This window comes from Colobus angolensis, unplaced genomic scaffold (genome assembly GCF_000951035.1).
Source record: "Colobus angolensis palliatus isolate OR3802 unplaced genomic scaffold, Cang.pa_1.0 Scaffold86, whole genome shotgun sequence".
Taxonomy (NCBI): domain Eukaryota; kingdom Metazoa; phylum Chordata; class Mammalia; order Primates; family Cercopithecidae; genus Colobus; species Colobus angolensis.
In genome coordinates this window covers 9,969,279-9,982,269 of record NW_012122487.1, presented here as the reverse complement: position 1 = coordinate 9,982,269, position 12,991 = coordinate 9,969,279, and the positions used below count along the sequence as shown (strand labels likewise).

Here is a 12,991-nt window from a genome sequence, read left to right as displayed (position 1 = left end):
GCCTCCCAAGTAGCTGGGATTACACGCACCTACCACCACACCCGGCTAATTTTTTTGTATTTTTAGTAGAGACAGGGTTTCACTATGTTGGCCAGGCTGGTTTCAAACTCCTGACCTAGTGACCCACCCGCCTCAGGCTCCCAAAGTTCTGGGATTACAGGCATGATACACCATGCCCAGCCTCTGGTTTCCTCTTCTATAAAATGGGGTTAATGATAATATCAATTTCATTACACTGTTGTAAGCGTTTAAAAACTAGGTGGATGGGAAGTGTTTAAAAGAGTATCTGGCACACAGTGTTTTCAAAATTATGTTGAATTACATAAGCCTTTTTAATTCTCCACAAGGATAAGTAAATAATGCCTATTGCTATGGAGTTTATATTCTGATTCTCAAATCCAACCTCAGGAAAAGAGTATCTGAAAGACAATGCACTGTGTCTTTGCCTTGTTTCCAAATCACTGTGTTTCCTTTGTAATAGTTGATCAACTAGGCCATTAAAGTAGCCTAGATACTGGATCTAGATTTTTAAATAATTTTAAGACAATTTAAGACTTAAATCTGTTAAATTGAAATGAACTTGGAGGTTCAGAGGGATGACAGGAGACTGTCATATCACTTTATTCCTGAAGGTTTTCTCTCAACTGTTCACATTTTTTACGACTTTCACCAGACTCAGCTTAGACATATTACGGTTAGGGTTAAGATTAGGGTTAGAGTTAGGGTTAGGGTTAGGTTTAAGAATAGATTTGGGAAAATTTTAGAGAAGTAAGTCTCTAAAAATACATGGTCATGAAAGTATTAACCATTTTAATAGAAAAGCTTATATATATTGCATCGGAATGTTCACCAGAGTTATTGGTGTAATAAAACTTCAAAACTTGTTAGTGCAACTTAATGAAGCTGCTTATGAACTGCTACTTTAAAAATTCATGCCTGTTAATCCAGCCTGTCTCTCAAAGTGGGCTCTCACAAAGGAAGGGATTATTTCATAGTACATCCTGTTCTGCTGTTTAGGGAGGATGCTTCACTGCTTCTACGGGTGACAGTTTTCTGGAAACAGTTACTACCCTAAAGAGACATGCTCAGATAAAAACTAAGTCGTTTCCCTTTGCAAATGGAAAAACGCTCAGTTCATATATCTTACGTCCAAAAACTTGAAAAATAAAATTATAAGACACACTTTTTCATGATTTTTCATATCTGAAGAATATTTACATATGCATTTTAAAAGAGGATTTAGTTTGTTTTATAGAACTTGTCTTAATAATGACCAATAACACCTGTTTAAAATTCTGATGAAATGTTAACCATTCTATTCTATCTACAAATAGGTTAGATTTATGTCTTTAAAGGTCTGAGTCAGAGATACATAGAATAAATTAACATTTTATTGTATTCAGACAGGGTCTTACTCTGCTGCCCAGGCTGCAGTTCGGTGGTACAATCTCAGCTCACTGCAACCTCTGCCTCCTGAGTTCAAGCGATTCTCCTGCATCAGTAGCTGGGATTACAGGTTCCCACCACCACACCTGGCTAATTTTTGTTTTTTATTAGAGTCAGGGTTTTACTATGTTGGCTAGGCTGGTCTTGAACTCCTGACCTCAGGCAATCCTCCCACCTCAGCCTCCCAAAGTGCTGGGATTACAGGCGTGAGCCACTGTGCCTGGCAGAAAATAACATTTTAATTTTGTCATCATGTTTATGAAAGTTCTAATTTTTTTAGGTCATGTAAACAGAGCAATTTAGGCAGAGAATAATTTCAATTATTGACCACAAGCTTTGTTTGTTTGTTTGTTTTAAAGAAAGATTTTTTTTCTTTTTTCTCAAAATGGTACTGTGACTATAAAGACATTTTCCTTTAAATTAATAAAGAAAACAAAGATAGTTTGGTGCTTAACACTCGAGACACCTGGAGGTAAAAGAATTAGTTGCCAAGGATTGTATTTACAATTATATTTTATATGAAGTAACACATGGTCTTATTAGCTTCAGTTTAATATAATTCTCCCTGCAAATGTCAGTTGAAGTGAAAAGAATCTTCCGAAGATGCTGAATCCGAAGCCGATATGCTTACTGGCATGGGCGTTGGGTTGTGGTTTGATTTCGTAGGGAAAGTAATGGAAAACTCCAGGCTTCCTAGGCCCCCCTCCTCCTTGACTTCTAGGCCACAGTGATTTGGCGAATTGAAGGAGAACTTTCTGAATTTTTTAGCAGTGGTATATGACTCCATTATAAACACCAACTGTGTGGGCTGAGCGCGTGTGAGCAATGGAAGTGAACAACCTAACACAAGATGAGACAAGGATACTTTAGTGAAGAGTCGCAACTCCTTGAGAACACAGCCATAAAGCAGGTTTATTTCCCCACTCATTGCTAACAAATACGCTCTGCTCATAAAGATCACATTTTTTTTTCCAGCTTGTTAGTGAGCTCATCTGATCATATAAATTTTCACTTATTTTATGTCATTAGAGGAGTTCCTTTTTCCCATTCTGGCACCTCAGTGTTGGAGCAGAGCCATCTCCACATGGGACTTCAGGGAGGGAGGCTGCTGCTCTCCCTGACTACTGCAACCGTTGAGGCCTAGGGGCTGGGTATGAACACAAGTGTTCTTCCAGCTTCCTACTCTCTGCTGTTTTGAGTCTAAAATTATCTGAGATTGTTCTTATTTATTTATTTTTGAGATGGAGTCTCACTCTGTCGCCCAGGCTGCAGTGCAGTGGCACGATCTTGGCTCACTGCAACCCCTGCCTGCTGGGTTCAAGCAATTCTCCTGCCTCAGCCTCCTAAGCAGCTGGGACCACAGGCACATGCCACCATGCCTGGCTGACTTTTTTGTATTTTTACTAGAGACGGGGCTTCATGAGGCTGGTCAGGCTGGTCTCAAACTCCTGACCTCATGATCCGCCCCACCTTGGCCTCCCAAAGTGCTGGGATTATAAGCATGAGCCACCATGCCCGGCCCTAATATTTATTATATGCATGACCCTGAAGTGGCCAGGAAAAGCTGAGATTGGGAGGTAAACCAGACACATGAAACAGTAACAGGACCAGGATTAGAAATCTCCTCCCAAATTCCCACTTCACAGCTTAACTAGTAACTAAAACCCTGGTGCCGCTCTGAGCAATACAAAATTAAGTAAATTTTCCAAAGCCATTAAGAAAGCTATGCTTATTTAAACTCTCAGTGTAACCTGAAATAGTTTGAAACAACTGTTTACATTTGAAAAACTGAGGAATGAAGACTATAGATAGAAAGCAGGAAATAATGACATAGATAAACAGGCAATAAACATGAAAATGGCTTTTGTATCACAAATGGACATAAAACATTTTTTCTTGATGGTTCACTTTGCACACATGGAAGTTAAGCTTAAGAAAAGAAGAAATGTTTTCTGTCTTTCCTATCTTCATCTGTATCCCCTGGCACCAACAGTAGTACCTACCACATAATTGGCTCTCAATAAATAATATGAATCAATGAATCAATAATTTTGGCCAGATTTTTAAATAGGTTATAGACAAAAGTGATACAAGTAATAGTGATACAGCAGTAGTACCTGGCACATAATTGGCTCTCAATAAATAATTTGAATCAATCAACCAATTACTAATTTTAGCCAGATTTTAAAGAGGTTATGGACAAGTGACACAAGTAATAGGATCAACACAGGTTTTCAATGCAACAATTAGATTATAGCACCGAGCATCTTTGTCAAATATTAAATGCTCTCATTTAGCTCCCAGATGTTCCTTTCATTCCTGCATTAGAATATTTATCAGACTGCTGTAACCATTTGTTCACATGTCTGTCTGCCCCACTAGACCACCACGCCTGCCTTTCTCCTGCTTATATAGTGTCTGGCAGATAGAGTTCAATAAATATTTGATGAGTGAAGGAACGAATAATAGGTACCTGGAGAGCAAACATTCCAGATGCGTTACTAATTGAGATGTCAGAAATCTCTTCAACTTTTCGATGAAAAAACAACTGTAGGGTAATATCCTTCTCGAGGTTTCTCATGCCCCATGAACGATTTTGGTTTATTTTTCCATTCTTTAAATGGAGTGGCGGGGAAAAAAGCATTTCTTACACTGAAGTCACAGAGATGACCACATGATGGCGCTCGCGCTGCACCGTAAACCCAGAAGCAGCTGAGCAGTGTGGATCCCTGGGCTCCTCCACGTCCCTCTCTCTCCTCTTCTGCCCCCATTCTTCTGCTGTTTCCCCTCCGGTCCTCTCTCCTTCCCATCCAGTCAAGCTTGATACATATTAACAGTTGCCAAGAAGCTGTCAGAACGGAACTGGGGTACTCCCCACCTGAAGCTGGTATTTTCTTTGTTCTGTGACAGGCCAAATTCTGTGTACGCCTCCCTTTCTTTCTTTTTTCTTTTTTTTCTCAAAAAGAACATTTTGAAAGCTGTTTAAATTGTGTATCTGTAGTTAAGGATAGTTATTATTTTGCCCTTCATTGGCTCCTGCAAGTGACCTATCCTTCCTAAGCAAAATAGTCAAAAGAGCAAATGGTGTCCTAAGTCATTAGAATCCCCTCAGCTAGGGAAATTGAAATCTAAGCCTTTGCCAACATATACAAAAGAAGTAGACAATTACAGGCGATTACTACATTCAGCGCAGATTGGAAAAGTTGGAGAACAAAAATAAGTTACATGATAATCACTTACCTGTTAACAATTAAAAATGAGTTTAGAAAGTAGACAACTAATGCAGTTTTAAAAAATGGAAAGAGTAGCCCGGTATGGTGGGGTGTACCTGTAGTCCCAGCTGTTCCTCCAGAGGCTGAGAAGGGAGGATCACTTGAGCCCAGGAGGTCGAGGCTGCAGAGAGACATGACCACGCTACTGCACTCCAGCCTGGGTGGGTGACAGAGAGACCCTATCTAAAAAAACAAAGAAAAAAGAAAGGGAATGGGGATAAAAGTTTTAATTGAATCTTTAAAGTGGGTTTTTCTTTTCTTTTTGATTGAGGCAAGCATTATATATGACGACATGCTCCAAGGTTTATGTTTTCTTATAAACAATTTTATCGAGATATAATTTACATTTAATAAAATGTATTCATTTAAGGAAATAATCCAGTGAGTTTTGACAAATGTGTATACACTAATGTAAAACACTGCCACAATCAAGACACATAACTTTTCCAATGCGTAAGAATGTTTCCTTATGACCTCTCAGGCCAGTCCCTGCCCTCATTGGTTTCTATTATCTGAGAACACTTCTACCTGACTTTGACCTTCATGTAAATGGACTCAAACAGTATACATGCGTTTTTTGTGTCTGGCTTCTTTTGCCCAATATATTTTTGATGTTCATCCACACTGCAGAGTGCATTTGCAGCTTATTCTTTTATTGCTGAATAGTGTTCAACTATATGAACATACTTTTTTATTAATTTTCTTCATAGACACTTAAAATGTTTCCAGTTTTGATTATTGTCACTAAAGCTGCCATAAACATTCTTATATACGTATTTAGGTGGATATATGCTTTCATTTATTTAGGTGAATATCGAAAAGTGGAATTGCTGGGTCATAGGGAAGTTGTAGGTGTTTAATATTACAAGACACTGCCAACATTTTTCAAAGTGGTGGTATTCCTTTCCTAGGAATTCCATAACAAAATATCAAAAACTGGGTGTATCAGAACAAGAGAAATTTATTCTCTCAGTTCAGGAGTCCAGGAGTCCGGTATCAAGGTGTTCTCAGAGCCACACTCCCTCTGACGACTCTAGGAAAGAATCCTTCCTTGCCCCTTCCAACTTGTGGTGGTTGCCAGCAACCCTTGGCATTCCTTGGTTTGTGGCAGCATAACTGCAATCTCTGCCTCAAGTTCATCTGTCTTCACTTGGTCTCTTCCCTATATGTCTCCTCTGTGTCTCTGTGTATCAATTTCCATCCTCTAGTAAGGACACCAATCATTTGAGTTAGGATCCATGCTAAACCAGCATGACCTCATTATAACTAGATTACACCTGCAAATATTCCATTTTCAAATAAGGTCACATTCTGAGGTTCCAGTTAGACATGAAGTTGGGGGACACTATTCAACCCCATACAGTGGTTGAATAGTTTTACAGTTTCCACCATATGCATGAGAGTTCCAGTTTCTTCACATCCTCAGCAGCGCTGGGTACTGTCCTTGTCTATTCTAAAATTTTAGCCTTTGTAGTGTGTGTGTAGGGGTACCTCATATGGGCTTCAAATTTCAATTCCCTGATAACAACTGATGTTGAGCTTCTTTTCATGAACTTGGCCATTTAGGGATCTTCCTTTAGAAAAAAGTATCTGTCTTTTGCCCATTTAAAAATTGGGCTATTTTTCTTCTTTTAAATTTATTTTCAGGAGTTATTTATATCATTTTTAGGAGAGATAAATCATTTGTCGGATATATTTCAAATACTTTCTCTCTCAATCTGTGACTTCACTTTTCATTTTCTCTTTTTTCTTTTCTTTTTTGAGATAGAGTCTCACTGTGTTGCCCAAGCTGGAGTGCAGTGGCACAATCTCAGCTCACTACAACCTCCACCTCCCAGGTTCAAGTGATTCTCCTACCTCAGCCTGCCAAGTAGCTGGGATTACAGATTTCCACCAGTACACCCGGTTAATTTTTTGTATTTTTAGTAGAGATGGGGTTTCACCGTGTTGGCCAAGCAGGTCTCTAACTCCTGACCTCAAGTGATCCAAACCCCTGGGCCTTCCAAAGTACTGCAATTACAAGTGTGAGCCACCGCACCCAGCCCACTTTTCATTTTCTACAGTCTTTCGATCAATGCAAGTTTAATTCAGGTACAGTCAAATTTTTAACTCTTTCCTTTATTAATTTAGTGCTTTTTGTGTCCCCTCTGAGCAATCTACCCAAACTTAAAGCTGCAAAAATATTGTATTTTCCTTCAGAAGCTCTATAGTTCTAGCTTTTAGATTTACGCTTATGATCTATCCTAAATTGAGTTTTGCATATGCTGTAAGAATTAAAATTCATTTTTTTCTCCACATTTGTGTAGTTGCTATGGCTCTATTTGTCAGAAAAAAAACTTCTTTCTCCATTAAACTGCACTGACTGAAAAATTGTTGACTGTTTACCTTGTGTTGAAAATTAAGTGATGGCATATATTTTGTTCCAACCCTCTACTTGCCTACTCATGCTATATTGTTTTGATTACTATCATTTTAGAGTATTAAAGTCAGATAGCGTGAGTCCTCCAACATTATTCTTTTGTAGGGTAGTACTGTCTATTATCGGTGCTTTTCATTCATATGTAAATTTCACAATTAACTTTCCGTTTCCACCAAAAAAGAAAAAATACCTTTTTGGATTTCATTGGGATTAAACTGAATTCATAGTAAGTAGCCTTTTTAATAGTTAATTTGTAAAACCCATTTCTTGCTCAGAAAGCCTCATCTTCTGATCTTATTTAATTTTCCCAAAAGTGTCTTGTTTTTGAAAAATATGTATAAATGTCTCAAGCCAGATCAGAACTTATTTTGAAAATCTTGGAAATCATCCAATCCATTTTAAGCAACTCTGCCTTGAAAAAAGAAATCTCTTCTCGATAATTTAAGTCTGTGGAAATATTTTTTTCTGACATTAAAAAATGCACATACTTATGATAAGCAACCCATACCTTCAAAAATGTTTCGGGAGCCTTTCTTAAAAATACTGATTTACATTTCATTTAACTGTTAGGTATTAAATACTTCTCCATAGACTACGTTTGATGGAACAATACTTCCTAGTTATTTTCATTATGCTTAAATTATGAAAAATTAAAAACGAATTCATTTTTCTTTACCTCTCTCTTACTCTATCCACTTTAATGATATATTCACAATACATATGTACAAAATGTTTGAAAAACCACACACCTGTCACATTCTACTTTTCATGTTTTCAATCTTAGATATATTCTCAGTCTTGTTTGTGTTTCTTTCCACATGAGATATTTCACTATGAAATACATGAAGAATTTAAAACTATGACAAAAGTTAAAACGTGAAAACAAAGTCTTAATTATTGTTATATCCCTACACTTCTTTCACATATCTTGCTCCATGGCAGTTAAGTATGTTGAAGGGATTCAACTGCCCTGTCTCCCCGATATTACACCCACTGTACCCCAACTTCTCCCCAGTTGTAAGCGACTGAAATACCTGGACGGTAGCACACAGTCTTTCAGCTTTTCAAATCCAAAGAGATGAGAGCTTTAAAATCAAGGAATGATTGGCTATAGTATTGAGAGGTGGCAACGTGCTAGCAGCCCTCGCTCTCTGCGCCCCCTCGGCCTCCGTGCCCACCCTGGCCGTGCTTGAGGAGCCCTGTAGCCCGCCACAGCACTGTGGGAGCCCCTCTCTAGACTGGCCGAGGCCGGAGCCTCCTCCCTCTGCTCGCAGGGAGGTATGGAGGAAGAGGCGCGGGCTGGAACCCCGCTGCGGGCGGCTCTCCCGGGCCAGCGCGAGTTCCGGCGGGCGCAGGCGCGGGCCTGGCGGGCCCGGCACACAGAGCTGCCGGCCCAGGGCAGTCAAAGGTTTAGCACCCGGCCGGCACTGCGCTGGAATTCTCACCGGGCCTCAGCTGCCTCCCTGGGTGGTAGGGCTCACAACCTGCAGCCTGCCATACTCCAGCACCCGCCTCCGCCGTGGGCTCCCGCGCGGCCCAAGCCTCCCCGAAGGGCGCCGCCCTCTGCTCCGTGATTCCCCGTCCTATCGACTGCCCAAGGGCTGAGGAGTGCAGGAGCGGCTTGGGACTGGCGGGCAGCTCCGCCTGCAGGCCCGGCAAGGGATCTACTAGGTGAGGCGAGCTGGGCTCCTGAGTCTGGTGGGGACTTGGGGAAATTTTATGTCTAGCTAAGGGATCCTAAAGGCACCAATCAGCACTCAGTGTCTAGCTCAGGGTTTGTAAATACACCAATTAGTACTCTGTATCTAGCTAACCTAGCGGGGACTCGGAGAACTTTTCTAGCACTCTGTGTCTAGCTCAAGGATTGTAAACGCACCAATCAGCACACTGTCAAAACGGACCAATCAGCTCTCTGTAAAATGGACCAGTCAGCAGGATGTGGGTGGGGGGGGGGTCAGATAAGGGAATAAAAGCAGCCTGCTCCAGGCAGCAGCAGCAACCTGTTGCCTTTGTTTTACTTTATGTGGAAGATTTGTTATTTTTCTCTGCAACAAATCTTGCTGCTGCTGTTCTTTTTGGGTCAGTGTAGTTTTTATGAGCTGTAACACGGTAAAGGTCTGCGGCTTCACTCCTGAAGCCAGCGAGACCACGAACCCACCGGAAAGAAGGAACAAACTCTGGACACACACTATCTTTAAGTACTGTAGCACTCACCGCGAGGGTCCGCCGCTTCGTTCTTGAAGTCAGCGAGACCAAGAACCCACCAATTCCGGACACAGTATCCCAATGATTCTAAGAGACCTGCAGCTGTAACCACATAGTTTGAGAATTAGCCTATCTGTTGTAGGTGCCATGTGCTGGAATTACCAAGGAACACAAAAATACAGCTTGCATATTCCTCACTGACTAAAACATTTGTGATTCCTATATTTATTTCTTCATAAAATGTGTTTTTCCTGTTTCTGAAATTAGCATGCATGGAAAAGTCTATGCTAAAGTTTAACATAGTAACTAGTGGTGTTCCAGTAAATCAGAGAAATATGTAACTTGAGATTACTATACGAAACCAATACCTCAAAGCTTGCAACACTAGACCTATTTCGGGAATGGGGTAAAGACTTTATAAAGAAATTAAATCACTTACAAAAACCCACGAAACAAATGATTCACAGTTAATAAGGATATTTATGAAAATGTTTAACGATAGGTAGAATTATTTATGTTGTAATATTTTTAAAAAAGCCCAGACAGCACAATAAAACATATGTACAACTTAAACTTACACTAAAGCACTATTATATCCTGATTAAGAATGCAGAATTCAATAGAGCCAGGTTCAAATCCTACCTCTGCCCTTTGTTACCTGTGTGACTTTAGGAAAGGTATTTAATCACTCTGAACATTTCCTCGTAAGAAAATGTGGAAAATTACAAAATTCACAAGAATATAAAATCTACGTAAATATGAAGCTTGTAAAGGAATTCCTGGCATGGAGTATACCCTTACTGAAAGTATTTATGACTACAGGGAAAATAGCTAAACTAAATCAGACCAAAAAATCTGTAATGAAGTTTTTTCTCTTCATTACAGAGTTTTGCAATTCATAATGTTTAAAGTGGACATACTCTGTTCCAATAATCAGGTAAATAAGGTAAAAATTTAAAAACGAATCTAAATGCTTGTAGGCCAATGGGGCAGTTACAGATAAGCAAAAGAAAATAACTGCTAAAAGGTTCTCATGCAAAGCCAAGAGTCATAGACCAGTTATCAAAAAACAGCCCACTCAGACCACTCTTCTAATTGTCTGTAAGAAATGCACCATTCGGCCGGGCGCGATGGCTCAAGCCTGTAATCCCAGCACTTTGGGAGGCCGAGACGGGCGGATCACGAGGTCAGGAGATCGAGACCATCCTGGCTAACACGGTGAAACTCTGAAACTCCGTCTCTACTAAAAACTACAAAAAACTAGCCGGGCGACGTGGCAGCGCCTGTAGTCCCAGCTACCCGGGAGGCTGAGGCAGGAGAATGGCGTGAACCCGGGAGGCGGAGCTTGCAGTGAGCTGAGATCCGGCCACAGCACTCCAGCCTGGGTGACAGAGCAAGACTCCGTCTCAAAAAAAAAAAAAAAAAGAAATGCACCATTCAAAGCAAGTGGGTAGCTGGAAACATCAGGACAGAGGGCCATCGCTATTGTAATTCTGTATACAGAGTTTTGAAAAAGCACATATAGTTAATTCAAAAAAGGGATTGGTCCATACGTTCTGCAGCAAGAGATGATGTTCTTGCATATTACACACCACTGGCAATTCCAGGATCCTGGCACTTCCTAATATAAGCATACCAATAAGGGTGATGGAAATAAACATTTATGCTTATAGTTATTATTTTGTTTTATGATTCCATGATAACAAATATTCTTAAGTACAAAACGGTTATAGGAAACGTTATAATAAAGACCTTGCTAGAAAGGTATAATAAAGCACTATAGTACTAAACCCTGTATCATGGCAGTTAAGAAATGCAAAAAGTACCAGTTTTAACAGTATGTAACTGTTTGCATATATTGTAATTGTATAATTCCTAATAAAGTAAAGGTCTGTTAAATTTATACATAAAGAATGAATCTAATGCTGCAATTTGATAACACTTTAAACTACTCCCATGAGGAAATAAGTTTCTTGGAAATAAGACTGTATCTTAATATTTTCTATTTCTTTAGTGCTAAACAGGTGTTATGTATATGCAGCAGGTATAATTCTGCAATCTCATATTTAGGTGTCAATAATTATTACTCTTTATTTTCTTTAATTAACTTAAATTTGACTCCAAGCACACATCTGACAGCAGACTGTCCGGAAATTCAACCTCGAATGGTACTGGGACTTCCTTTCTTGTGCTCCAAAGTCACAATGACTACATCAGTTTAGGAGATTGGGTGGGGTGGGCCATGGGGAATAAGCAGGCACCCATCTTCTGGAAACACCGGCAGCTGCTGAGATGCTGATAATGCAGGCTGTCATGGTCATTTTTGCTCCTGTGTCATTCTGCCACCTATGAGCTTTCGCGCAGGATGGAAAACTCAGAGCCAGGAGGCCACTCTCCCATTCAGGTCCCCTCTGATGTTTGGCTGCCACAAAATCCCTCTGACTAGAAGAAACTGGTTTTGGGCTACTCATTTCCTTTGCGTGATATTGCCCCTGCTTTAGGTATAGAATAAAATTTATGTTTTAACCATTGAAAAAAAAACACTGCAAATTATCCTTTTCTCTCTCAATAAATTCTGACTTTCTACTGCCTGGATAAGATGTCAAAACTTCTTTATTGAAGTGCAAAGACTAAAGATTAATTTTCTACTTTTAAATTAACAAAATTCTTAAATCTCCACTCCTTTCACCTTAACACCCTACACCACCCAGATCAGGCAGGGAGTTGCCCCTGGGCACCAAGGAAGTCACATACATGGGAAAGCAAAGAGGAGCAAGACACACATCTTTGTAATCTGTCATGACTTTTCTCCTACTATCTCTGCCAGAACCAGTTACATAATTTGCAGAGCCAACTGCAAAATGAAAATATAGGCCTCTTTTTAAAAAATTATTAAGAATTTCAAGACAGTGACAAGAGAGCATTAAACCAAACACCAGAGCCCTCTAAAGGTAGGGCCCTGTGTCACTGCACAGTTCACACACCCTGCAGCTGGCCCTGGCTACTGCCTTAGTTCATGTCCTTGTCACCATGGTTATTATTCAGCTGCCTCCTAACTCATGTTCTTCTTTAGATTTTCTTTCTTCAGAATCATCCTATGCTAGTAAGCTATATACAAGGTATCTATAGCAGACCTCTAGTTCTCTCATCTCCCTGGTTAAACCCACTAATAAGTCCCCCATGTGGTCATGTCCAAGTTATAAATGTGGAGTTCAAGGTGCTCTTTGGTCTCACCTCTACTTGACCCCTCATCTCCATCTCTTTCCCCTTCCTGGTTCACACTCTATCGCCACCCAAATGGGAACATGCAATACTATTTAGGTATCAGATGCAATTTTCACACTAGAGAAAAAAGGGAAGATAATGCTGGACCGTGCTACACAGGAAGCTTTAATTTCAGGTCGTTAGTAGCGTATCCTTTCAGAAAACACGCAGCTACCAGATATGCTCATTTGTCAGCACAAGAAAGCTACAGAACCAGAAAACACGATGATGTTTTAAATGTGCTTGAGATTTGTAGCCAGTCTCGATGTCACTATTTCTAGTCCCACCATAGCACAAATTCCCAAATGTTCTAAAATTTAGAGATTTCATCACTCATGTATCCTTTATTTGTTTCCTAATCCTTTGAGCATTTTTTTATTGTACA

The 12,991-nt window shown here is 40.0% G+C and overlaps 1 pseudogene; it reads right to left on the bottom strand.

Moving 5' to 3' along the window:
* Positions 1-11,813, bottom strand: part of LOC105503511 — a 22,098-nt pseudogene extending 10,285 nt beyond the window's left edge.
* Between the last annotated feature and the right edge of the window lie 1,178 nt (positions 11,814-12,991).